Source organism: Spermophilus citellus (assembly GCF_964194105.1).
Source record: "Spermophilus citellus genome assembly, chromosome: 16".
Lineage (NCBI taxonomy): Eukaryota > Metazoa > Chordata > Mammalia > Rodentia > Sciuridae > Spermophilus > Spermophilus citellus.
This window is the reverse complement of record NC_138196.1, coordinates 40,599,511-40,625,161: the sequence shown is the minus strand read 5'-3', so window position 1 is coordinate 40,625,161 and position 25,651 is coordinate 40,599,511.

The window sequence follows — 25,651 nt, the reverse complement described above, 5'->3', positions numbered from 1 at the left end:
TGAAGAAGTCCCCTCCACTCAGCTTCTTGGCAGAAGGGTGGAGACAGGAGCCTCCCTCTGCTCCCCAAGGACTGGCGCTGGCTACCGACCACCTCACACCTCCACCCTTGCCTGCTCCATCTTGGCTAGATCAGCTCACCTCCTGCCCAGAGTCTTTTGTTCCTCCCTGTTTCTTGGCTCCAGCCAGAGGAAGCAGAGATGCCTTCGTGCCATAAATAATCTCTGCAAAGACCTCTCAGTCCAAAATGAAGATAGATTTTTCATTTAACGTTTCAGATAATGAAGCATTGGCGTTTGGACTACTCCACTGACTTTTCCAAAGCAAGACTTCCTGGGAAAAAGGGAGGTTGTCCCCATCCAGCTTCTACAGAATTCTACGGAAGCTGAATGCAGAAGCACTCACAGCTTTGTCCCCACACTAACATTTTAATTTTAAAGGTTTTAAACATACAGAAAACTCATAGATTAATTCAACGAATAAATGTTCACATAACCTGTACCTAGACTGAACAAAATGCCAGGTGTGTTGTGTGTTTGGCTGGATCACTTATTAATAAGTTGTAGACATGCTACTTTATCCCTAAACATTTCAGCATGCATTTTCCAAGAATAAGAGCATTTTAAAAATATACCTTTATTTATTTACTTATTTATTTTTATGGGGTGCTGAGGATTGAACCCAGTGCCTTACACATGCTAGGCAAGTGCTCTACCGATGAGCCACAATCCCAGTCCAAGAGCATTTTATAAACCTGTACATCATTAAAGCCTAAGAACACAAACAGCAGGAAGTACAAACATCCAACACAACAGCTTTTAAAATAGCACTTTCATTGTTTTTTTCTGATCTTCTTCCTTCATTCTTTAGGCCATACTTAGTAGGATGTGTTGTCAGTGCTTGGGAAAGCCAGGTATTCCCCGGATACAAATGGGGAAACAAGGATGTTGATCAATGGAAGATTGACTCATGATCCGAGCAGAGATGTGCAAAGTTATCTTAAAAGGCATATCTTCAACATATGACTGCGTCCAGATTGAATGTATTAACATATCTAAAGAAAAACCCAGCTCATCCGAAAGGGCCAGAGGCAGATATTTGGACATTCATCATGTGCTGTTAAAACTTCCTGCTCTCCAGGATTAAATCAGTCAGCTGGGGATTTTAGCTTTTTGTTTGATAAAACAAAATACATGCTTTTCAAAGAAAATCCAAAAATGTCTATCAATGTTAGGGTGTTCTGAATGGGAGCTCAGTACTTCTGATCCCTGGAAGAGAGGCGAGGCCCAGAGTATATATTCCAATTTACCATAATTACTCTCTCTGTTTACTGAGCTCTCTCCATTGTGCCCATGTCAGACAAGGGTGTCTGTACAGGGTGGGTGGTAATGTTGAGTATTGGCAAGTATCCAAATATGAATATTTTTGACTGGACCCTTAAGTATTCTGAGTAACACCTTGAAAAGCTGCATACGGTAGGAGACAGGTAAAGTACATTTTTACAAAATACATAGACTCCTGAACTTCTGATGGTCTTAACATCCTGATAAACCCATTGTAAGTTGAAAACGTCCTAAGTTGAAAATGTGTTTAAGATACCAAACCTAATATATATTATAATTTGAGTCTAGCTGGCCCAAAATGTGCTCAGATTACTTACACAAGAGCCAATGACTGGACAGAATCTTCTAATGCAAAGCCTGTTTTATATAAAGTGTAATTAAGCTCATGTAATGTATTGAATACTATATTGAAAGAGAAAACCAGTGATTATATGGGTGCAATCACCATTTCAAAGTTGAAAAATCATTAGGTCAGGAATATCTGTACTTTTTTTTCTTATATGAGGCAACCTGGCAGTTTCCCTAGGAGGGTTTGAAGGTGGGTTTTGAGGAGCTCTGGGAAGGGATAGAGAATTTCTGTTTTACGGATACATTTGTAGCTGTCTGGGTTTTAATTGGAAGTGTTATGATGGTTGTGGGCCATACCTGGGTCACATGCCTGGTGGCCATGTCAGTCTGGGATTCTTTTACTTATAACTGTGTTTAAGAGGAATAATATCTAGATCTTTCTGGAAGAGAACATGAATAACCTTTGTTTGCTCCCTCCATCATCTCCTGACCCAGACAGGGGTAGGGAGACATCTCACCAGAGGACATGCTTCCGTCTCCTAACTGCATAGTGGCTGGAGAGGAGCAGTTGAAGGCCCTTGATCTAGGAGAGGCAGCATGTTTCTCCATGCGTCCAGAGGGCAGCCGTCTGAAGAAAACTAGCACATCATGTCCTGCTGCCTGACGGGGGCTTCTGGGGCTCATGCATACTTGGGGGAAGCTGGGTCTTATCAAAGGCCATCAAAGAGGTGCACTGTTTAACCTTTCATTCATTCTATTGATCACATGAAAAACTTAAATGATAAGCTAAAATTGTCTGTGTGATTAGTGTTGCTCATCGGGTAACAGTCTGTTGGCCCCTAAAGAAGCCTCAAAACCCAGAGAATAAAGGCTGTAATGTGAAGCTCAGGAAGATTTTTCTAGGATATTTGCCAGCTGAAAAACATTGTCCAAATGTGGTGTTTACCTTCAGGGTTGAGTCAGGGGAGAAAGGAAGGAAGGAAGGATGGAAGGGTCACCATGAAGTCGCTCTTTCAAGAGCCTCCTTGCCTATTCGTGAAGTTTGTGTTGTAAGACTTAGTGGACCGTTTGCTTCTTGAAGGACTGACTCAGTGTATGGGATTTCTGTTAATCTTGAAACATGACGCCATAAGTACTATTTAATCTCCTAAGTACTGTCCATATAAGAGTGGAATTTAGCTAATGATTTAGAATATTCTGGACTTCTTTGAAAAGCCCTCTATAATAAGAAAGGCGAGTTGGCTCTCATAGCCCAACGCCCTTAAACATGAGAGTCTCCCTAATTCCCTTCCTTCAGCTTCCATTTTGGACAAGCAGCTGTTTTAGTTTCCCAGGGCTGTCATAGCAAAGCATCATAAACTGGGTGGCTTAAAACAACAGAAATTTATTCTCTCATAGTTCTGGAGGCTGAAAGCCTGAAATGGAGATGTCCTTGGGGCCATGCTCCCTCCAACACTTACAGGGAGAATCCTTCTTTGTTCTAGCTTCTGGTGTTTGAGGGCAGTTGGTGGCATTTCTTGACTTGTAGATCTGTCACTTCTGTCCCTGCCTCTGTAGCTGCATGGCTGCATTCTCCCTGTGCATCCCTGCTCTAATCTCTTCTTGTAAGGACACCTATCATATTGGATTAGAACCCACTCTGATGACCTCAACTCAATTTAACATCTGAAAAGACCCCTAATTTCCAAATCACGTTGGTAAGTAATGGGCATTAGAACTTCAACATATCTTTTTGTTTTGGTACTGGGGATTGAACCCAGGGGTGCTTAACCACTGAGTCACATCTCCAGCCCTTTTTATATTTTATTTAGAGATAAGATCTCCTTGAGTTGCTTAGGGGCCTCCCTAAGTTGCTGAGGCTGGCTTTGAACTGTGATCTTCCTGCCTCAGCCTCCAGAGCCACTGGGATTATAGGTTTGCACACCATGCCTGGCCCAATGTATCTTTTTGGGGGACACAATTCAACCCATAACAATATCCCTTAGATCATGACGTTGCTTCCCATGGAAACTTCTTACCAGAAAACAATGTCTTAGTCATACATACTTGAAGTAGTCTAGTCAGTGATTTCTTATTAGAAATTTATAAATTAGTCTCAGAGAAGGGTTTGGGCTCCCATGGAATTGAATTATATGAAAATAATGCATAGATTCTATATGGATCAGGGTTTTCCATTTCTAGGTTAATTTATCTTTGAAAGCTAATCAACTGCCTTTCTGCTTTGATTTATGAGTCTCATGGACCATCTCTGAAATTCTGGCTGGAAGAGAAGCAGCTATCACCTCTGTGCCAACAAAACTACATTTCTGAATTTAAGAGACTGAGAAACAGACTTGGTGTTAATTTACTAAGATAATGGCTATTGCTATAAGGAGTCCAAGGTGGTCGAACTATCTGGGCATTTGACCACAGTGCCATGAGGTCAAATGTGAGGGCCATTATTTGTCTTATTTTGGATTTCTAACATATTACATAATATATATTATATTTCTAATATATTATTATATTAGAAATCTAAAATAAGACATGTTATACAAGATAATAGATATATAAATAAATAATGTAAAGAAAATAATATTATATTTATATATTTTAATATTTATTTATTTATTGGTTGTTCAAAACATTACAAAGCTCTTGACATATTTCATACTTTAGATTCAAGTGGGTTATGAATATTTATTTGTTTATTGGTACTGGGGATTGAATCCAGGGTACTCTACCACTAAGCTGCATCCTTGCCCCTTTTTTCATTTTTTATTTTAAGAGAAGGTCTCATTGAGTTGTGAAGCTGGCCTCAAACTTGTGATTCTTTTGACTTGGCTTTTTTTGAAATTTTGATACTGGGTATTGAACCCAGGGCACTTAACCACTGAGCCACATCCCCAGCCCTTTTTAATATTTTCTTTAGAGACAGGGTCTTGCTACATTGCTTAGGGCTTTGCTAAGTTGCTGAGGCTGGCTTCAAGCTCATGATTCTCCTGCCTCAGTTTCCTGAGCCACTGGGATTACAGGTGTGCACCACTGTACCCAACTTGGATTTTTAATATGTGGATTTTCTATAAGAAAAAGCATCTTGAAGACAGCTTAGTGCCAAAACAAAACTTCAAAATAGAGACAAAAAGGAGTTAATTAAAATCAAGGCTATTTCATATCTTATGTAAGATTCAAATTTCACAGAAATTTGAAAGAGAGAAGAGTTTTAAAGGAAAGTGGAAAGGTGGTTGGTATAGTGGTCGCAGGTGATGAACTTAATACCTTAGTTGAAAGAACCCAGATCATGGCAATGTCTTTAATCTCTGAAGTACTGTGATCAGATTTTAGCTAATTCTCTCCAGGGTCAGTATTTTTTTCTTCTCTAAAATTAAGCCAATCAACCACGAAAGAGATGACAGGTAGTGAATCTGACACTTTCTGTGGGATGAAAACAGAAACACATGCACCGTTGTTCAGAGGAGGCGGAAGAAACCTTGATGGGAACCTTGTGCCGAGTTGAGGACTGAATGATGGATGATGCTGTTTCCAGAGGAGGTTGAAACTGGGTGGAGGGGAATGGGGGTGAGTTACTGACCTAGGGTGCAGAACACAGGCCGACTTGTCTGAGGGGCAGCACTGCTGAGGGTTTAGCTGATCACAAGCAGGTCTCCTAGGACCATGGCTCAAACTTGAGTGTGCCCAAGAGAATGGGCAGTGGAGCTTATTCTAATATAGATTCCTGTTCCAATTCAGCATGTCTGGAGTGGGGCCCAAATATTTGCTTTTGTGTCAAGGCTGGCTGTGGATCTGTTTTCTGAAGCACTGTACTTCAAGAAAACACTTAAAATCCAGGAGTATGTGTAGAGCAGATTTTTTCCTGCTCTGAGTTGTTCCACAGCGTGTAGAAGAGTAGTTTTCAGGCTGTGTCTAACTCTGAGGTATTGCATCTTATCAAATAGTAGTTTGCCATGAGTTATTCCATTCTGAGTACAAGTGTCAATGTGAAATGACTCTGTACCGTGTTTGTGCAAGCCAACAACCACCATCTGCACAGCACGATCATAAGGTACAAACTGACAAATAAATTAATGGTGTTAATTAAAAAATGGCCCCCTGTGAATTTGTCAAATTAAATCATAAATACTTGGGTTCATGGATGTATCAAACCCATATCAGAGAAACCAACCCATGAGTCTCACTAGATATAATCCCCTCACCTGAAACACATAAAGGAAAGGTACCTGAGACTTTGAGATGGCACATATGACCCTTCATCAGACCACCCTGTGAGCTTCACAAAGTCCCCGGGTGAGGAATTGCCAACTGTGTCCTCAGAGTTTCAGCTCAACACAGTCTCCCTGCCTGACATGGCCCAATTCAAACCACCTTCTCTCTGGACCCTGTCTTAGAATAGTTTTCTCACTCTGACAGTTCTTCACCCTGAACAAGTTCTGCAGGCTCCTAATCTTATCTGACCACTTGCAGTGATTCTTTTGCATTTGTATCTGCTTTCTGCCTTTGCAGCTCTGAAACCCTCTAGCCATCCTAACCCTTTCTTACCTTTTCTGTAACCTATATTTATCAGTGTGTAAAGTGTGATGTGTGACTTGATGGACCCATAAGTACTTGGTAAATTACAACACACGAAAATGATATAGCTTGTAAATTTTGTTATTCAATAAATTTTGACATTGTGGAAAGACACAAACATGTCTAGTCTATGTTAATGGTATAGCTTACTCATGACAAGACACTTCTGGAATTAATTTTGCAAGGATCCAGCAAGCTTTTGGAGAAGAAAAGCTCAGGGAGGAGGTATCTGGCTATATAAGTTATGATTTTACTGCTGTCAATAAGAGACTTCTGAGAGCACACGTTAATTGTGACTTACAAGTGTAAGACTTTTTTTTTTTTTTTTTTTTTTGGTACTGGGGAATTGAACTCAGGGGTGCTTAGCCTCTGAGCCATATCCCCGGCCTTTTTAATTTTTTAGTTTGAGACAGGGTCTCCATAAGTTTCTGAGGCTGGCTTTGACCTTGTGATCCTCCCTCCTCGGCCTCAAGTATCTGGTATTACAGGGGAGTGCTTAAACAAGCCCAGCAAGTTTAAGACGTCTAAGGGTTTCCAGGTGCTTTCTGAGTTGGGCAATGCCTTACAGAATCGGGTTTGGAACTCAGAAAACAATACCCAAGTTAAGGTGCTCTGTTTGGCATGCTGAACCAAAGAAGCAGGCTTAAGGTAGATGAACTTCATAGATGAAGTCCCCCTTATCCACCTAAAGACCAGTTCCATCAAAGAGGAACAATTACCTTCAATCCTCTTATTGAAATTTAATTAACTAAGGAAGATTAAATTCATGTCACAGAAGGGGAGACTGAAAATCATACATGCACCCAGAGTCCAGAGGAACATTTATTCCCATCTTTCCCCCTGCTAAAATTTCCTACATCTCCCATTTCCTTCTCCCATATGAAAAACAGTACCTCACTAGGTTATTGGATACTCACTTTTGATTATTGTGATACCCTATTCTTATGCATGTTATAAATATGTAAATCTTCTCCTTTTAATCTATTGTCAGTTCATTTCAGCAGACTAAATCATTTAAAACTTTAGAAGATAGAAGGGAATTTCCTTTGGTCCTCACAGGGATATGGCAGGTGGTATTAAGTAGGTGTCTCTTAAAAAAGAAATGTTTGGGTTACTCTGACTGTGAGTTGCTAGGACCAATGAGAAAGAATTGCTTTTGTCATCCTCTAGTTTGGTATTTCCCAGCTACTTAAGGCATTATGATTAAACAATGATGCAAGTCATAACTCCCCTTTTCTATATTCCAGCTATAGATCAGATGGGGTGTTTAATAATTATAGTGGGTTCATCCTTCTTAGACACTTGTAGGCATATGGCATTGTAGCAGGGTGTTTATAGAATCACAGGATATCATAGTACTTCTATGGAGGTACTCCTGGAGTGTAAATATTACTTGGAATCTTAGAGAAAAAAATAATTGTTATGTTAAAATAAACGTGCATAGGTTATGTTGTAAGAGGCAATCTTAGTATAAACTTTAAGTCAAAAGTTGTAAAAATTTTGGGCTTGTAAGTACTATTTTAGGATGCACTTCTAGACTTCTAAGGTGAATGTGTTCCTTCACTTTTCTTGCTTTTCATGGTAGTGGGATGGAAGTACTTGCAATGTGCGCTGTAAGAGCATAAGCAACATGTGGGTTGGTTGGAGTCCTTAAAGTTTTTTGGTTCCTCCTTTTGAGATCCAATCAGAATTGCTGTGATCTATGTTTTGCTCTTTTTTTCTTTTTCTTTTCTTTCTTTCTTTTTTTTGGCATTACAATTCTTAATACACCATTATACAATAATTTATCATATCTCTGATTATATATAAGGTATGTTGACACCAAATTTACATCTTCATACATGAATTTTGTATAGTGATGAGGGTCTCCTTTCACCATCCATGCTATTCCCCTTCCTATGTTTTGCTCTTAAAATTGATCTTCACCAGGAGCACAATTCACAATAGCTAATTTGTGAAACCAAACTAGATGCCCTTTAATGGATGAGTGGATAAAGAAACTGTAATATATATATATAATGGAATATTACTCAGCATTAAAAGAGAATAAAGTCATGAAATTTATAGGTAAATGGATGGAGTTGGAGAATATCATGCTAAGTGAGTTAGCCAGTCTCCAAAAACCAAAGGCCCAATGTTTTTTCTGATATGAGAATGCTGATCCAAAATGGGGGTTGGGGGGCTGGGGATGTGGCTCAAGCGGTAGCGCGATCGCCTGGCATGCGTGCGGCCCGGGTTCGATCCTCAGCACCACATACCAACAAAGATGTTGTGTCTGCCGAGAACTAAAAAATAAATATTAAAAATTCTCTCTCTCTCTCTCTCTCCTCTCTCACTCTCTCTTTAAAAAAAAAAATGGGGGTCGGTGGGGAGCATGGGAGGAATGGAGGAATGGAGGAACTTTGGTTATGGCAAAGGGGAAGGGCGGGGAAGGGAAGGGACATAGGGGTAGAAAATACGGTGGAATGAGATAGACATTATTACCTTAGGTACATGTATGAAGGCACGAATGGTGTGATTCTACTTTGTGTACAACCAGAGAAATGAAAAATTGTGTTCCATTTGTATACTGTGAATTGAAATGCATTCTGCTGTCATGTATAACACATTACAGCAAATAAATAAATAAATAAATTCTAAGAAACTGATCTTCAAAGGAGATTTCTTCCTTTGCATCATTGAAAGCCTATTATGTTGGCCTTATTTGCCCAGACAGTTGGTCCCTGCTGGCAGTCATTCTCCCATCTTTTTTCCATTCTTTGTATTATGGGGATTTTGAGACATTTGAGCACTAAGGAGCCATTCAGGTATGAATAATTGGCCAGAGCTATTTAAGGCAAAAATGGGTTAGCCTGGGGAGGAAGTCACAGACTTACACATTGTCAGTGTGGTGGGGGACTTTGGTGGTTATGACGAGCATAACACCTTCATGTGTGGATAAGAAAGCTAAACTCTAGCAAAGAGAAAAGACAGGGATGCATTACCATGACATATCTTTTTTGATTGCTTCCACTCTTGCCTGCCTTGCCTGCTTATGGCTCTAACCAATGTTCTAAGTATACTCATCACCTTTAGACTTACCCTGTCTCCTGATGCCAGCTGGTAGCATCTTTGTCCCACTTGGTAGTTACTGGAGGAACATTTGAGTCACATGTTTGGAGTGACTCAAGAGTCAGTGGCCAGAAGTCATTTTGAGTGACAATATTTAAGTGAACCAAGGAAGCGGATGTAGTGTAGTGGTCATAAACTATATTAAACTTTTGTTATGTTTGGTCTCACCATGAAACCACCTGCTTCTGTGTTCCTGTTTTTTATTTACCCACTACATGCCCCAAAGAAATAGGGTATACTCCAAAGGGTCTATTAGAGAAGCATGTCCCTGGGAAAGGAGAAAGGCAAAGACAAGTCCCAGGCCTACTCCTTCTTATCCTACGGATCTTCAAAGGAGATATCAGTCTTGTTGCTCTTCCCTGCTGCTTTGGCTGCATAGCAAACTCCAATTCATCCTTCTGGTCTACTCTAGTACTACCTTCTCTCTGAAGTCTTCTTTCTCCAGGTAGGTGGCCTGGGATGTGGAGTTCATTGAAGAACAGGCAGAGGAACAAGCATATTTTACCTTCAGTAGTGAGACAGCAGTGTAAGCTCAGAAACAAGACTCATGTCCAATTTAGGCCTAGATACCAGGTTATATCCTTGATGTTATTTTTCACATTATTTTCCTGAACCTTCATGGATAGATGTATTGGTCAGGTTCCTTAGAGGAACATAACCAATGTAATGTGTATATAATTGTAAGAAGTGATTCATTAGATTGGCTCACATGACGGAGGCTGGATAGTCCCACAGAAGTCATATGCAGGCTGGAAAGTGGAGGAACCAGTAACTGCTCAGTCCAAGAACCTGGAAGCCTCAGAAGAAGAGAGACCAATGAGGCAGCCACCATCTGAGACTGAAGACCTGGAAGTCCCCTGGAGACTCACTGGGTAAGTCCTCACTAAAGGCTAAGGAAACTGGAATCTGATGTCCATTGCTCATGGTAACAGCAAAAAAAAAAAAAAAAAAAAATGGACCAACTCAAAAAGAACCAAGTTTGGGTGCACATGAGATTCCCTTTTTCATTTTTTGTTCCATCTGGGACCTCAGCATATTGGATGGGGCTGCCCCTTTTCTATGTGAATCTACCCTCCTTAGTTCACCAACTGACATGCCAATCATCTCTGAGAACACCCTCACAGACATGTATGCTTTACCAGTTTTCTAGGCATCTCTTAATCCAATCAAGTTGACAATCGAGATTAACCATCATAGTAGATCAGACTGCCATTTGGCAAAGACTATCTATCATCTATCATCTGTCTATCTATCTATTGATCTATCTATCTATCTATCTATCTATCTATCTATCTATATATCTATCCTGTCCCACATGCTGTTTTCACTGTGTGACATTGACACTTTTCCTAACAAATGGTGGGGTTTACATTCCCTCCTCATGAGCTTGGGTAGACCTTGTGGTAGCAGCCTTGACTGGTATAGTGTGGTGGAAGGGATGCTATGTGAGGTGAATCATAAAAATGCCATGTTTTCTACCTTGTTCTCTTAGTGTGCTCACTCTTGGACCTAGTTACTCTGACATGAGGAAGCCATGCTACCCACGGAAAAACCTACATGGAGAGGAACTGAGGCCCCAGGCCTAGACTGCTGAGCCAATAGCACCTGTCTTAATATACTCCTCCTCCTTCTTCTTTTTATGATGCTGGAGATGGAACCCCAGGGCCTTATGCACACTAGGCAAGTGCTCTACCAGTTAGTCACATCCCCTGCCCTTAAAACTATCTTGTTGGGTTTGCAAGTGAGTCATTTTGAAAGTGGTTCTCAATCCACCAGTCAGATTACCCTAGTTGCTGCAAGAGAAAGAAAAAAACTGCTTTTCCACCAAGCCCTATTCCAAGGGCAAATTTGTGAGCTAAATAAATTATTGTTCTTGTAAGCTACTAGGTTTTGAGATGGTTTATGAAGCAGTGAATAACTGGACCAAATTTTGGTACTGGGAGTAGGTTTCTGCTAAACCCAAAAGCTCAAACATTGTAGCATTGACTTTGGTTTGGGACTGCAACCCCTAGACACTGAAGAAAGTATTAGTGAAGGATCAAAGAACAGTAAAGACAATATTGCTGGATGTTGGAGAGAAGGGGGCCCTAGTTACGTAGTAGCAGAAAATTTAATGGCATTGTCACTTGCAATAGTAGGGGAAAAAAAGGAAATGCATCTAATAAACTTGATGCTCTAGCTAAAGAGATTTCTGGATACAATGTTGGGGGTTCTACCTGCCTTCTTCTAGCTGGCTTTAGAGAAAGGAAAATGAAGAAAAATGAGCTTAAAAAGGAGATACTCATTTATCAAATAAAATCTAGAAGAAATATAGGTAAGTTAGGGCTTTCTGGGTTAAAAAATAAAATTTTATGATACCAAATTTCTTTGGTATGCAAAATATTCCAAAGTGAAAAAATGACTTCTAGTCAAAGAATATATTCATGGTGGCCTCTAAGATCCTTGGTTAAGACAATAGAAAGATGTAAGGTGATGCATCATCTACCTTTCAGACAGACAAGAAGATCTTACAGCATGATTCTCTCCATTAAAAACAAGACATCCAAAATTCTGAAGGCACTGTCCTCAGAAACCTCACCAGGTGTCCAAGGTAGGAAGAGAGCTTGTCTCAAAGATATTTGTGGTGTGACTTTTATCTAATGTACAGACTTATTAATTGTTCTACCAAGTACCTATAGGGTTTTTTTTTGTTGTTGTTTTTTTAAAGAATCAGTACCAGCCTGGACTGAAAGGGATAGAGATAGCACAAGTTGAAAAGAAATCGTGAATCCCCAAACTTCTATTGATAGGAAGCAAATTGAGAAAATCACTCCACTATAAACACAGGCTACCTTTTGGCAAAAAGAAGAAAGATTAAAAGAAAAGAATTTCCAGAGAGTAGTACTGAGCTCTAGTCAAAGAACTGGCAACATGTGCCCAGCTGGATTTCAGAATTGCTATGGTTCAGACAACACTACATGCCTCCATTTCTCCCCTTCTTGAATGAGAGTCTACAGTGGTTATCCTGTGCCTGTACCACTGCTGACTGTTAGTGTGTGTTGGGGCAGATGCTGAAACCTTTTTTTCCCCCAACATCTTATTTTATTTATTTATTTTTATGTGGTGCTGACGGTTGAACCCAGTGCCTTGTAAGTGCGAGGCAAGCGCTCTACCGCTGAGCCTCAACCCCAGCCCTAGGTGCTGAAACCTTTAATGATAGGTCTTTCTAGGTCTTCAGGGAGAGAGTAACAGTTTCTAAAGAGCTGTTCTCAAAAATTCAAGTCCAAGGAGCCTCATCTGCACCTCCATTGGATTTGAGAAAAGAAATAGTAGTCTTCCCAATGGACATAGTGCAATGAGACTTGGAGGGTTTTGGGAGTTTGGGTTTGGGTTGAGCTGTAGGATAGCTATAATATTTTTGGTTTTTTTTTTTTTTTTTTTTTTTTTTTGGTTTTTTTTGAATCTTGAGCTTTGTGCATGCCAAGTGTACACTACTGCTGTAGCACTGATCTCTATCTATCTATATACTATAGATATGTATATCATTATATAGTCGACCATCTAAATTAATCATCACATATATAGTTAAATTGATCTATATCTATATAGCTCTATATCTATCTTCCTATCTATAGGAGATCGTTAGTTTGGATTGTCAACTTGATTGGATTGGGACACACCTAGGAAACACCTAGGATTGAGACTTCTGAGTGTGTGTCTATGAGGGTGTTTCTACAGAAGATTGGCATGTGGGACAGCACACTGAGGGGGGAAACCTGCCCTGAAAGTGGGCAACACTGTTTGATAGACTGGGGACACAGAGGGGACAAAAAACAGATGAAGGAAGCCACAGTGGGTGAAGGCTGATTCTTCTTGAGTGTGTGTGTCAGTTGCTGCTATCATCATGTGGATGTTGGATTCCATCCAGCTCTTCACTCTTCAAACATGGATGCTCATCAGTGATTATTCAGGGAGTTTCCAGACTTTCAGTCTTTGACTGGGGCTGCATCATTGGTTTCTCTTGTCTGAGGGTCCAGCTTCTGGAACTGAGCAGCTGGGACTGACTCTCCAGCCTACAGACAGCCATTGAGGGACTATCCAACTTCTGATCATGTAAGTCAATCCAATAAATCCCCTTTATAAACAAATGTACATATTCTGTTAATTCTGCTCTTTTAGAGACCCTTGACTAATATGATATTATTTTGTGGTGCTGGGATTTTGAACAAGCAAGGCAAGTGCTCTACTAATAAGCTATGTCCCCAGACCTATATATAAAGTTTTTATGGCTGGAAAGTAAGTCATGACAGTCTGGACTTTTCAGAGAGGTCCCCAATAATATATCTACCCCATTTTCTCTTAACATGTGACACTGACAAAAACCTCCCATTCAGTGTTGGCACTGTGTCTTTTTTCCTTGGACATGAGTGGTACTTCATAACTACCTGTACCAACAGAGGATGGGTGAAGGTGAAACTATGAAACTTCTGAGGTTAGGTCATAAAAGTGTCATACTTGGACATTGGTTCTTGGAAACCATATACTGTGGTGACAGAAGCCAAGTAGGCTAGGTCCAGAGGTAAAGAGGTCCACACAGAGGGGAACTGAATTCTTTTGGCTGACCAACTTCCCAGGAATGAGTATCTGTGATCCTTCAATCCCTAGTTGAACTATGCCAGTTGATAATGTATGAAGAGAAGATGAGTCTTCCCTACAAACCTTGCCACCATTAGACACTTGTGAGATAAATGGTTATTATTTTAAGCTATTAGGTTTTGGAATTTTTTTCTTGCAGAAATATACAGTTAGAACCATAGGAACTAATTGGTAGTTCCATAAAGTTTACATAAGTAGGTGAGTCTTAGGTGAGCCTGGCAGGATACCAGGCTTCCTATGACTCCATCTTCCACTCCTCTACATACTTTCTTTTAGTCAGCTATTTCATTGCTGAGACTAAGGGACTTGACCAGAACATTAGGGGAGGAAATGTTTATTTGAGAGCTCATGGTGTCAGAGATTTTACTCCATAGAAGGCCGGTTCCATTCCAGAGGGATCAAGGTGAGGCTGAACATCATGGCAAAAGAGTATGGCGGAGGGAAGCAGCTCACATCATGGTGATCAGAAAGCAGATAGAAATGGCCAGATAGAAATATATGCCCCCAAACCACACCTCAGTTCCCACCTTCTCCAGCCACACCTTACTACTTTAGTTACCACTCAGTTTATCTCCATCGCAGCATTAATTCACTGATTGTAGTAAGGCTTTTACAACTCAATCATTTCTCCTCTGAACCTACTTACATTGTCTTACACATGAGCTTTTCGGGGACATCACATCTAAACCATAATACATGTCCTTTTAGTTCTTAGGTCTTCTTAGGTCTTCAGGCAGAAAGAAACAAGTCCCAAGTAGCTAATCTCAAAGAACTAAACTCCAGAAGCATGCAGGAAAAATGGACTTGGGCTAGATGCCATTGAGGCAAAAATAGGGAGAAAGTATATTTTCTATGCTTAAAAGACAGCATCTGCATAGGGTCAGAGCTCTTTTTTGGAGGCCAGTTTTCTCTAAGATTGAATTAAGTTAAAAGAGGAAGTCTGCTTGGATTCACTTGAAATAAAGCTGCTGGGATGAAGTCAATGCAGAAACAAGACTTAAGAAATGGTAACAGGGCTGGGGAGGTGGCTCAAGCGGTAGCGCGCTCGCCTAGCATGCGTGCGGCCCGGGTTCGATCCTCAGCACCACATACAAACTAAGATGTTGTGTCTGCCGAGAACTAAAAAATAAATATTAAAAAAAAAAATTCTCTCTCTCTCTCTCTCTCTCTCCTCTCTCACTCTCTCTTTAAAAAAAAAAAAAAAAAAGAAATGGTAACAGTGGAGGGAAGAGAGCAATCTCCGGTGGAGGCTTGTGTTGCAATGTGGAAAAACTTTTGTAATCTGAATGAAACGCTCTGATCATAAGCACTGGAGGTCAGCACTGACCACTGAGGAGGCACATGGTCTGGATGGTCCTGATCCATGGGGCTGTGGGAGTTGTGAGAGAGTAGATATTCGTTGTTTTAACTGCCTGGTCAGTTGACACTTTGTCAGGAGGGTAGGAAGGGCAACTTACCAGCAGAGTCACCAATGGATACATGATCATCATGCATCAGTGGCTCAGCATTTGGTAACACAGGAGACATGAACTTGCGTAAGATAGGGCCTAAGGAATATGACAGGCTTCTGTCGACCATAGAAATGTTCTGTACAGACTGCTTCTTCCCCCAAGCCAATGGCTTTAAGGCTTTAAGTGGCCAAGATTCAAAGTCTGGTACAGTGGGTATCCAGAGGGTCCATTGTCCTCCTGATGCCCCTCTTATGAAGACCCTTGCAGAATAAAGGCCACCTGGGCTCTTACTATCCTTAGGGTGCTGCAAGCCCTCTGGGGGCAGTGACAGCATCTCACACGGCACATGCTTGAGAACGGCCTGTTGATTGGATGGATGGCTATGTGTCTGTGGGAATTAACCCAGCACCCTGGAGCACAGGATGGTCAAGAAGAGGAGGACAACAAGACTTCATGGGGGTGATATCAAGGGAGCGGGGATGCTGAGAGGTCAAGTTTCAGGAAATTTAAGGCCTTCTAAGTTAAGCACTAATAAGCAGGAAGCCTAACTGGTCTATTTCAATCTCCCTTGCCCTGCTCTGAGGAAGGTGCTAGCGAGCAGGGAAAGTGACTGGTTGAAAAGTAGGAGTGGCAGGAACCCGGTGACTCTGTGTCTGGAGCATCGGGGGAGCTGGGCCTGCTCCATGTCTGTAGAACCATCTTGCCCACCCTTCTGGAACCATCCCTTCCTTTTTGTCAGTTCAGGCTTCTGGTCTTCCAGGTATGTGGACAGCAGAGGAGCCATGGGCTGCAACAGGGTAGCATCTCGATGGGGGAGCCCAGCCAGGTCTGTCTGCCATAACCTGAGTCAGTTACCTCTGGTTAACCCAGTGTGAGTGACAGCAGGAAACCCCCAAATGTCACCATGAAACTGCGACATTGGCAAGCTAAAAAGGACCTTCAAAAATCTCATTCACCTTTCTTATTTTACACTCAGGAAAAGGGATCAGAGAAGTTACACAACTTATCAGAGTTGGTGGCAGAGCAGGGTTCTACCCTTCTTTCCACTACAGCCTTTAAGTTGGCATCACTTCAAGGTTGATCTAAGGAGCTCATAAGACAGAAGGCATGGAAGCAGACAGAAAGCAGTGGCAAGGTGGGCCCCCTCCCCTTCTCTCTCGCCACCCTTTGCTCATCCTTCTCAGGGTGGAAGGAAGTGGTTTTTCTACTCTCTTTACCCCTTTGTTCATCTTCATTGCACCCTGTGGTGGGGATGGAGGCTCTTAACATAATTACTCATCGAAATATTGCTATGAGATACCTTACAGATGAGAAAAAAAGAGACTTGTTTGTGCAGTGGAGATCCCTCTCAGTAAAACATAGACATCCAGGACATGTGTCCCCTCCACCCCCATGAAGATACATCACAGTCCTAACGCCTGACACCTGTGAGAACTTATTTGGAAATAGGGTCTTTGTAAATACAATTAAGATTTTTAAATTAAAATAAGTCCATATTGGAATAGGGTGGGCCCTTAATCCAACGTAACTAGGAGAAGACATAGACACAAATAGAGAAGAGGCCACCTTGTGACAACAGAGGTAGCGGTTGGAGTAATGTTGCCACAAGCCAAAGAAAGCCTGGATCTACCAGGAGCTGGCGGAGGCAAGAAAAGACCTTCCCTAGAGCCTTCAGAGGGAGCAGGGTCCTGCTGACACCTGGGTTTCTGACTTCTGGCCTCCACATTGTGAGAGAGTAGATATTCGTTGTTTTAACTGCCTGGTCAGGTGACACTTTGTCAGGAGGGCCCTACAGAATTAATCCAAGTGACAAAGAGGATTTGTTAGATGGAACTCAGGAAGCTGCAGCAGGAAGAAGCCAGGCCCTGGGGGTAGGGGAAGGCAGGAGAGGAGGGCAAGGGGGGTCATGGGAGAAGGACTCTTAGGTGCCCACATGGGCTACCTACCAAGCACTGACTAAAAGATGAGCAAGGGAAACAGTCAAGAAATGCATGGGCCATGCTGGGCCTCTTTCTGTCTGGTGATAGGCAGAACCCATTTCCTTCCAGCCACTGTGACGATGATGTCTAATTAAGTCACTGAAGTCATCTTTGCTTCCCCTTTGAACTTGTCCCTCCTTTTTCAGCTGACAATCTTCAAGAACTGTCCCCTGCCATTTCACCTGTGAACCAACCTGAGCTCCCTAAGAGAATGACCTTCATCTTCCACGGACCCTCCTTGGGGCCCTGTCAAGGCTACAAGTGTGTTCATCATGTAAATGTCTTTCAGGGCATTTTTACCATTTGGTTGATTTGGTATCATAACAAGAATACAGGATATGGTGTTTGGGATTTATTTATTTTTAAATATATCTGATGGGCTGGGATGTAGCTCAGTGGCAAAGTGTTTGCCAAAGCCCTGTGTTTGATTCCCAAGTTCAAAAAAAAAAAAAAAAAAAATCTGGTATATCTGTTTTGAGTACACCTGGCCCTCCATGTCCAAGGGTTCTCCCATCTATAGATTTAACCAACTTTGGATCAAAAATACTTTTCAGGTTGGTCATAGTGGTGTATGCCTGTAATCCCAGCAAGCTGGTAGATTGAGTCAGCAGAATCACAAGTTCAAGGTCACCAGCAACTCAGTGAGATGCTGTCTCAAAAGAAAAAGGGGAAGAGATGTAGCTCAGTGGTAAACACCCTGGCTTCAATCCTTAGGACACACAATACACAAAAACAAAAACAAAACCTTTTTAAAACTTTGAACGTGTACAGACTTTCCTTTCTTGTCATTATTCCCTAAACAATACAATGTAACAACTATTTACATAGGGTTTATGTTGTACTAGGTATTGTAAGGGATCTAGAGAAAATTTAGAGCATGTGAAAGGATCATGTAGGTTACATATATGTATGCCACATCACCTTATCTAAGGTAGTTGAGCATCTATGGATTTTGGTATGGTGGGGGTGAGGACTGGACCCATCCCTGTCAGAACAGAGAGACAGCTGTGTAGTGATATCTTCATTCTCCTGGGCAAAGGAAAAGTTGTGTGGTAAGCAGATTACAGATCACATTTGCTCAATAGCTCAAACTGTGGATGGCATTGTCACTGAACATTGCTGAACTTTCCAATTTGGGCTTTTCTTATTTGTACTTTCAAAGTATTTCTGAATTTAGAAAATGTCCATTGAGCCACTTATCTCCTCTGTACCCACATTTGCCCCCACCTCAATCAGTGGTTACCCATCTTTCTGTAAAGATTTATTTACTTTTTGTTTTCAAGAGTCAAAGGAGCAAGATACTGCAAAGAGGTGGATATTGAGAGGCTTCACTCTTTCTTTCATCCTTATTTTCCTCTCCCTGGTCCCTATTTAATTTTTCAGAACTTTATATGAAGATCCCAACACAAACATATATATTCGTATATTCTGTTTCTTACAGGTGAACACAGGGAGCTTCCTGTGTTCACCATTTGACATCTTGCTTTATTTATTTATACTTTATTGAGATATAACTTATGCACAGTAAAATACACAAACAAGTGCATGGGTCAATGTATATATTTTTTTCCTTTTTACAATTAATTTTCATGTGGTTTTTAAAAACAGCTTTGCTGAAGCACATTGGCATGTAATAATAAACTGCAATAATATACATACATATATTTGCATATGTATGTAAATACATGTTTCAGCCTCAGAAGTTTCTTGTTGTCTATTTTCTTATTAGCTGGTAAAAACAAACAGTTTGATGAGGTGGGCTAAAGATACCTACCATCAAACGGATTGTACCTTCCTGGTTATTTCTTAGAGGCTTCTCCAGTTTCTTAAGACCCAGGAGGTAACAGAATTCAAGTCTTTACTATTCCTAAGTCTTTTTATTCACCTACATTCTGATGATTAAATATTTGACCTTAAGATACGTTGTAGCATTAATTTGAAGGTCTCAGTAGTAGAAAGTTTATTTTGTCAATCTGTTAGACTTCTGGTGTCAGATCTTATCATCTGAGTTTGACTCAAAGAATAGAGGGCTCTTATAAAAAGAGAACTTTCATGGAATTTCTGGATGTGTGTGTGTGTGTGTGAGAGAGAGAGAATCATAATTCTGGGATGAAAGAAACAAATGCTTATTAAGCATCTTCTGTGAGTCAGGCACTTTATATAAAACAAGTAACTTAATCCCCAATGATAACCTGCAACAGAAAAGGAATTATCATGTTTTACAGAAGAGGAAATAGGATCTGAAAGTCCTAGCCACTTGACCAAGATGATGCAATAAGTAGCCTGAGCTGAAGATGAAACCAGAGCTGTGTTATTTTAGAGCCTTCTTTATGTCATGATTCTACTCTCTACTCCAATCCCAGGATATATTAACAATTGAAAGATGAATGGATACATAGCTATGGATATGTACATCCATTCTAATATATCTACCTACATAGCAGGATATGCCATATGTTGCATTTTTACATTTCCAAAGACCTTGGGGAACAAAATATAACAGAACATGAAGGCAAGGTGGTCATAAAATTCATGGATAAGTATATTTTGCTACTGATATAAATTTACATATATTGAATTGTTCCTAAGTGTTTTAGTTAACAAGGTCCAAGAAGTTAGCTTAAGAATTGTGCTCTGCACTTTGGTGGAGACATGAGAAGTAGCATCTGTTGGCAAAGACAGTATCATGTTGCTGGAGAAGAGAGGTGTTAAGTGGGAGATTGTGTGTAGTGACTGCCAGGGACACCTGGTTCTAGAAAGCGCCTGACGGAAGGGGTGGGTTGGAGGACAAGGATACCTTGGGCATCTGAATAACTAAAGCCTTAAAAACAAGACAGAGAAGTTTTGGTGACTCACTCAGTTTCACACAGAGAGCCAAGAGCTGAACTAGGGCTAAGTCTTAGGCATCTTGGACAGATACACATCTTACCAATCTTTGTATTCTCCCAAAACTGAAATCTCTATAGAGCAAGAGCCAACCTCAATTAGCTGCAAAGGAAGAAAATGAGGATCAGGGTATCAGAGGCCCACAGGAAGCCAGTGACCTGCTCAGAAGGGGTGATTGATGAGAGTTCCATGCAGTGGAGCTGGTTCAGAGAAAACCAGCAAGGGATGGAGAGGTACCAGGACCAGCAATAGCAAAAAACCCACTGCTACCTGTAAGTGTGAGGGGCAACAGGGCAGAGGGGTATGAAACTGGTGAGATTGGCAGCTGAGGCAGTGTGCTGAGCTTTAGGTAGGGGAACCCATGTCCTGCTGTACTACAAAATCAATACTCCATCCTCACTCTCCCAGCATTTGTTACCTCTACCTGCCAAAGTCAACGGGAGGCCACTGGTCAGCCGAGCTGTATGGTGGTAGTCCTTTAGAGGTCAGCCTCCTGGGACACAATGCTGAGCGGAAAGAATAGAGGGTGATCCCAGAGGGACAGGTGGAGAATATCCAGGACAAAACCTGTGTTGGGGGAATCCGGGAAGGCTTTTCTGGGCTCCGCATCAAAGGAACTATTCCAGGTGCCCTCAAATCTTGGAGTCTTAAAGTTACTCCCTTTCCTAATCCAACAGCTTGCCCTGGTTCTCAGCTGAAACTCTATAAACCCAGGTCCTTATTCTTTTTGTTAGTCCTCATTTCCTGCAAAACACAGATCAAGTGCCAGCTGTCTAGCTCAAGCCCTTGCTGAAGAGGCGGTAATGGGTCTATTCTTAGTGATCACATTGCAATGGGTTAGCAATTTGAAGTTCAAGGTAGCGGGTGCCCAGATAACTGTCTGATGGTGCTGCTTATTGGTTTAAAAGAGGTCTTCCTCATTAACTCAGTATCTTGCTGGAGAGGCAGTGCCTTTTGGCTCTAGCTTTTAAATGATAGTGGCTCTATTTCCGACTTGCTAGGAAAAGCTATTATTAACTATTATTCCAAACAATACACTTGCATATTTGACAACCCAGAAGACAAATTTAGCTGTGCAAATTATAGACAACTGCTCTCTTATAATGTTACTGTGGTGTTCCAATTTTTAAGAAATGGAAGATTAACAAAGCCAGGTTTAAATGTTTAAAACAATATTTTAGGTTAAAAAAAATTTCCCCAAAGTCACATAGACCTGTACAATCTTCCCAGAACTCTGTGGAAGATAACTAATGTTCTTTCAAAAGAAGGCTAAGTTGAAGAACATCAAATATATGCAAAAACCCTTCAGAACTGGAAGTGCTGTTAATTTACTAAGGAATTATGTTGAAACTAAGGGAAACATAAGAGGTCATTTAAATGATTTAAACACCACACTTTTCCCCTTTTCTCCAAAAACCCCCAAGACAATACTTGTAAAGTTAGGCTGACCTTTAGCATATGTGATTTTAATGAATGACATTTCTCTGCTTCTGACTATATATCAAACCATTATTTAAAGTAATCATTTCTCATCAGAGCTAAAGAAATCAGAACTGCTTTCGGAATTCTTCTCATCAACAAGGTTGCCTGGTATTACTTGACCAAGTAACTCAGGGACCAGAATGATTGGGACAGGGTGGTATTAGTACTTTTCCTGCAAAGCATGAGTGTCTGCTGCCCTTTTGTGGGGAAATGTCACTTCTAGACAGAAGAATGTTGATATGACGTTGTGTTCTTGTTTTGATGAAGATGCTCCAAGACTTAAATAGCTTCAAACTTCAATGGTTTCAAGATGACAGAAGCTTTATAAACTCAAGGTCTTTCCCCCTCCCCTTCACAGTGGTCTTCAAACCTCTCCATCTAGCTCCAGAGAACTGCTGACCTTAAATTTTGGAGAGGAGAATAATTGATTCTTTTCTGATTTTTAAAATAAATTCTCACATAATGGGTGATCATCATTTTATAATTTATATAATGTAGTAATAAACATATTTGCTTTAAAAATTCTTTCAAATAAAATATTATTTTTGAATATTTTAAAACATTTAAGTTTATTTTAATAGGTTTTAGGCATACTAGAATCATTGACTCTAAATAGAGCATAAAACAGAAAGAAAGAAGAGAGTAATTAGAAGAAAGTCTTCCCCAAAGGGACAATTAATAGTAAATTGCCCGGATTCTAGAACCTTCTGTCACAGTCCAAATTCGGACTGGAGCATTTTAGAGTTTCATGAGTCTCAGACAAGTTAATTAACTTGGCCGTGCTTCAGTTTCTTTGAAAAACAAGGACATAAGAATGTTATGAGTATTAAATCAGTTATTGTATATTAAGTGCTTAGACAAAGTATGGGCAGGTGGTGATTGACTTAAAATTTAGCTGTCATTATTATTACCACTTCTGGAATTATTCTTAGGATTCTTCCTTCCTTTTTTTGTCTTTCATTTTGGGGATTGAACCCAGGGGTGCTTTTACCACTGAGTCACATCCCCAGCCCTTTTTATTTTTTTTGTTTTGAGATAGGGTCTTGCAAAGTTGCTGAGGCTGGCTTCTAATATGTGATCCTCTTGCATCAGCCTCCTGAGGCACTAGGTATAATGGTCAGTTTGAATCGTCAACTTGATTGGGTTAAGAGATGCCAAAGAATGAGAACCCTTACTAATACACTGGGAATGATGAAGTGGGCCATGGTGCCCTTCTCCTAGCAATATTTCTAATGGGTGGCAATTCAGCCTTTATTATAGACATTTATTTTAAACTGTTTCTATATTTATCAAAGTTGTACATGTCCTAATTAAAAATCAAATTCCAATTAAAGGCTAATAATGAAAAACAAAAACAGTTTCCACTTCCATAGCCAATCAGTGCCAGAGGTAGTTACTTCCAATCCATTCTTACAGCTGATTATTCTGGTATTTATTTCCTGGTTCTAAATAATATGCATACACTATTATTTCTTTACTTATCAATTTTAGATATGCTCTATGGGTTTCTAAAATAACAGTCAGGTTCAGCTTTTGAATATTCCTTATTCTATTTCTCTTATTCTACCAATGTAGTTTATCAAATTTATGGTTAAGTCATTTCTGGTGTTTATTATGGGTGTGTATCTAATGTTTACCTCTGAGCCATGTAGCATGCTATAATTACATTTTATTTGTTTTAGAAACTTTTGTTTTTGCTAAAGATAAGGCTTACCTTGTTTTTTCATTTCCTTATATTTCTTTAATCCCTTTACCATGATCATTCAGATTTGTCACACACTTTGAATTTTGCTCCCAAGTGGTCAAGTATTTTTTGGATGATCAGTCAATCCCACTGTGCTCCAAAAGACTTCCCCTCCCTGTGCCCTTTATCCTCCTCCTGTAATGTGTACTTTATTGTATCTTAAGCTGCTGCCCAGCAACCTTCCGGGTTTTCATTATACCTTTCTTATGCCCTTCACCTTTATTTTATTTTACTGCAACTTATCATCTAGAAGCTTACTTTAAAAAAAAAAAGAAGATATATTGGAGGTAAAATACTAGGCTCCTTGCATATTTGAAATATGTCTTTATTCTCATACTTGATTTATTATTTAACTGGTAAGAGAATTATAGGTATCAATATGATTTTCTTCAGAATTTTGAAGACGGTATTGATTTGTTTTCTACTGGTTTTCAGTGTTGCTGTTGAGCATTCTGATGCTTTTCTGATTTCTTTTGCATGTGACTGTTTTGTTCTCTATACATTTTTTTTAAAGAGAGAGAGAGAGAGAATTTTTTAATATTTATTTTTTAGTTTTCAGTGGATACAACATCTTTATTTTGTTTGTGGTGCTGAGGATCGAACCCAGGCGGCACGCATGCCAGGCGAGCGCACTATCGCTTGAGCCACATCCCCAGCCCTATACATTTTTTTAAAGAATTTCTTTTTTTAGTTGTAGATGGACATAATACCTTTATTTTGTTTATTTTTTATGTGATGCTGAGGATTGAACCCAGTGCCTCACACATGCTAGGTGAGAACTCTACCACTGAGCCACAACCCCAGTCCCTCTGTAAATGCTTTTAGTTTCTCCTCCTCCTCCTCTTGCTTCCCTTGTTGCCTGATATAATGAGGATGATTGTTTATTCAAACATTAGGCAGAACACTTTGTGGGTTACTTTCAATCTATAGACTAATAATATTTAATTCTGAGAATTTCTCTGACAATTTCCTCTATTCTATTTTTTCTTCTTTTTTCCTCTTAGAACTATTACTCATTCATGTCAGACTTCTTGAATTGATTCTTTAAATTTCTTACCTTTATACTTTTGCCGCAGTCTGGCTGGGCACAAAATCACGAGCCACTCAAGCAGGAACAAACTTTATTTTTTGAAACTGCCGCCAATGCCCGGTAGGCGCCTGGGAAGATCACACGCGGCGTTCTCCCCCTCCCCACCAGTTCTCCTGGAACCCCAGAGCAAGTTCCTCCCCCGGAATTCCCTCCTACTGCACTTCCCCAACCAATGGGAACTCTCCAGGAGTCCCGCAGCAGGCCGAGGTGAACAGCAGGAGTCCAATATCCATATGAATGTAAATCTTAACACAATCATATCATCTCAATGGCTAGCTGTCGTCACCTTTCAACCAAAAATGCCATGCATCATGTTACTTGGCTGTGGCTCTTAGCATGCTTTGATTTTTCTTCTCTTTTCTTTTGTTGCACTTTTGGGATAGTTCCTCATTTTTTTCTGTTAATCCCTTTCTAAACATTAAAAATTAACGTTTTTACAAAAACTGCATGCTCTTGCCTAAAGACAGACACATAGACCGATGGTATAATACCGGATAGAAGACACCGACAAACCCATGTCTACAAACATCTGATCTTTGATAAAGGCACCCAAAACATACAGAGAAAAGACAGCCTTTTATATGTATGGTGTTGGGGAAAATTGGTTATCTATATATAGAAGAATGAGACCAGATCCTTATCTCTCAACTTGCACAAAAGTCAACTTAAAATGGATCAAAGACCTAGGAATTATGTCAGTAACTATGCAACTCCTTGAAGAAAATGTAGGTTCAACATTCCAACCTCTAGGCACAGGCAATGACTTTTTCAATAAGAGCCCTAAAACTCAGGAAACAATGCCAAAAATTAATAAAAGGGGCTGGGGTTGTGGCTCAGTGGTAGAGCACTTGCCTGGCACATGTGAGACACTGGGTTCAATCCTCAGCACCACATAAAAATATAGAGAAATAAAATACAGTTATTTAAAAAAAAATGGATGGCATCAAATTAAAAACTTTCTGCACAGCAAAAGAAACAATTAAGAATGTGGAGAAGCTAGAGAATGGGAGAAAATCTTTGCTAGCTACTCTTCTGAGAGAGGATTAACATCCAGAATATATGAAGAATTCAAAAAACT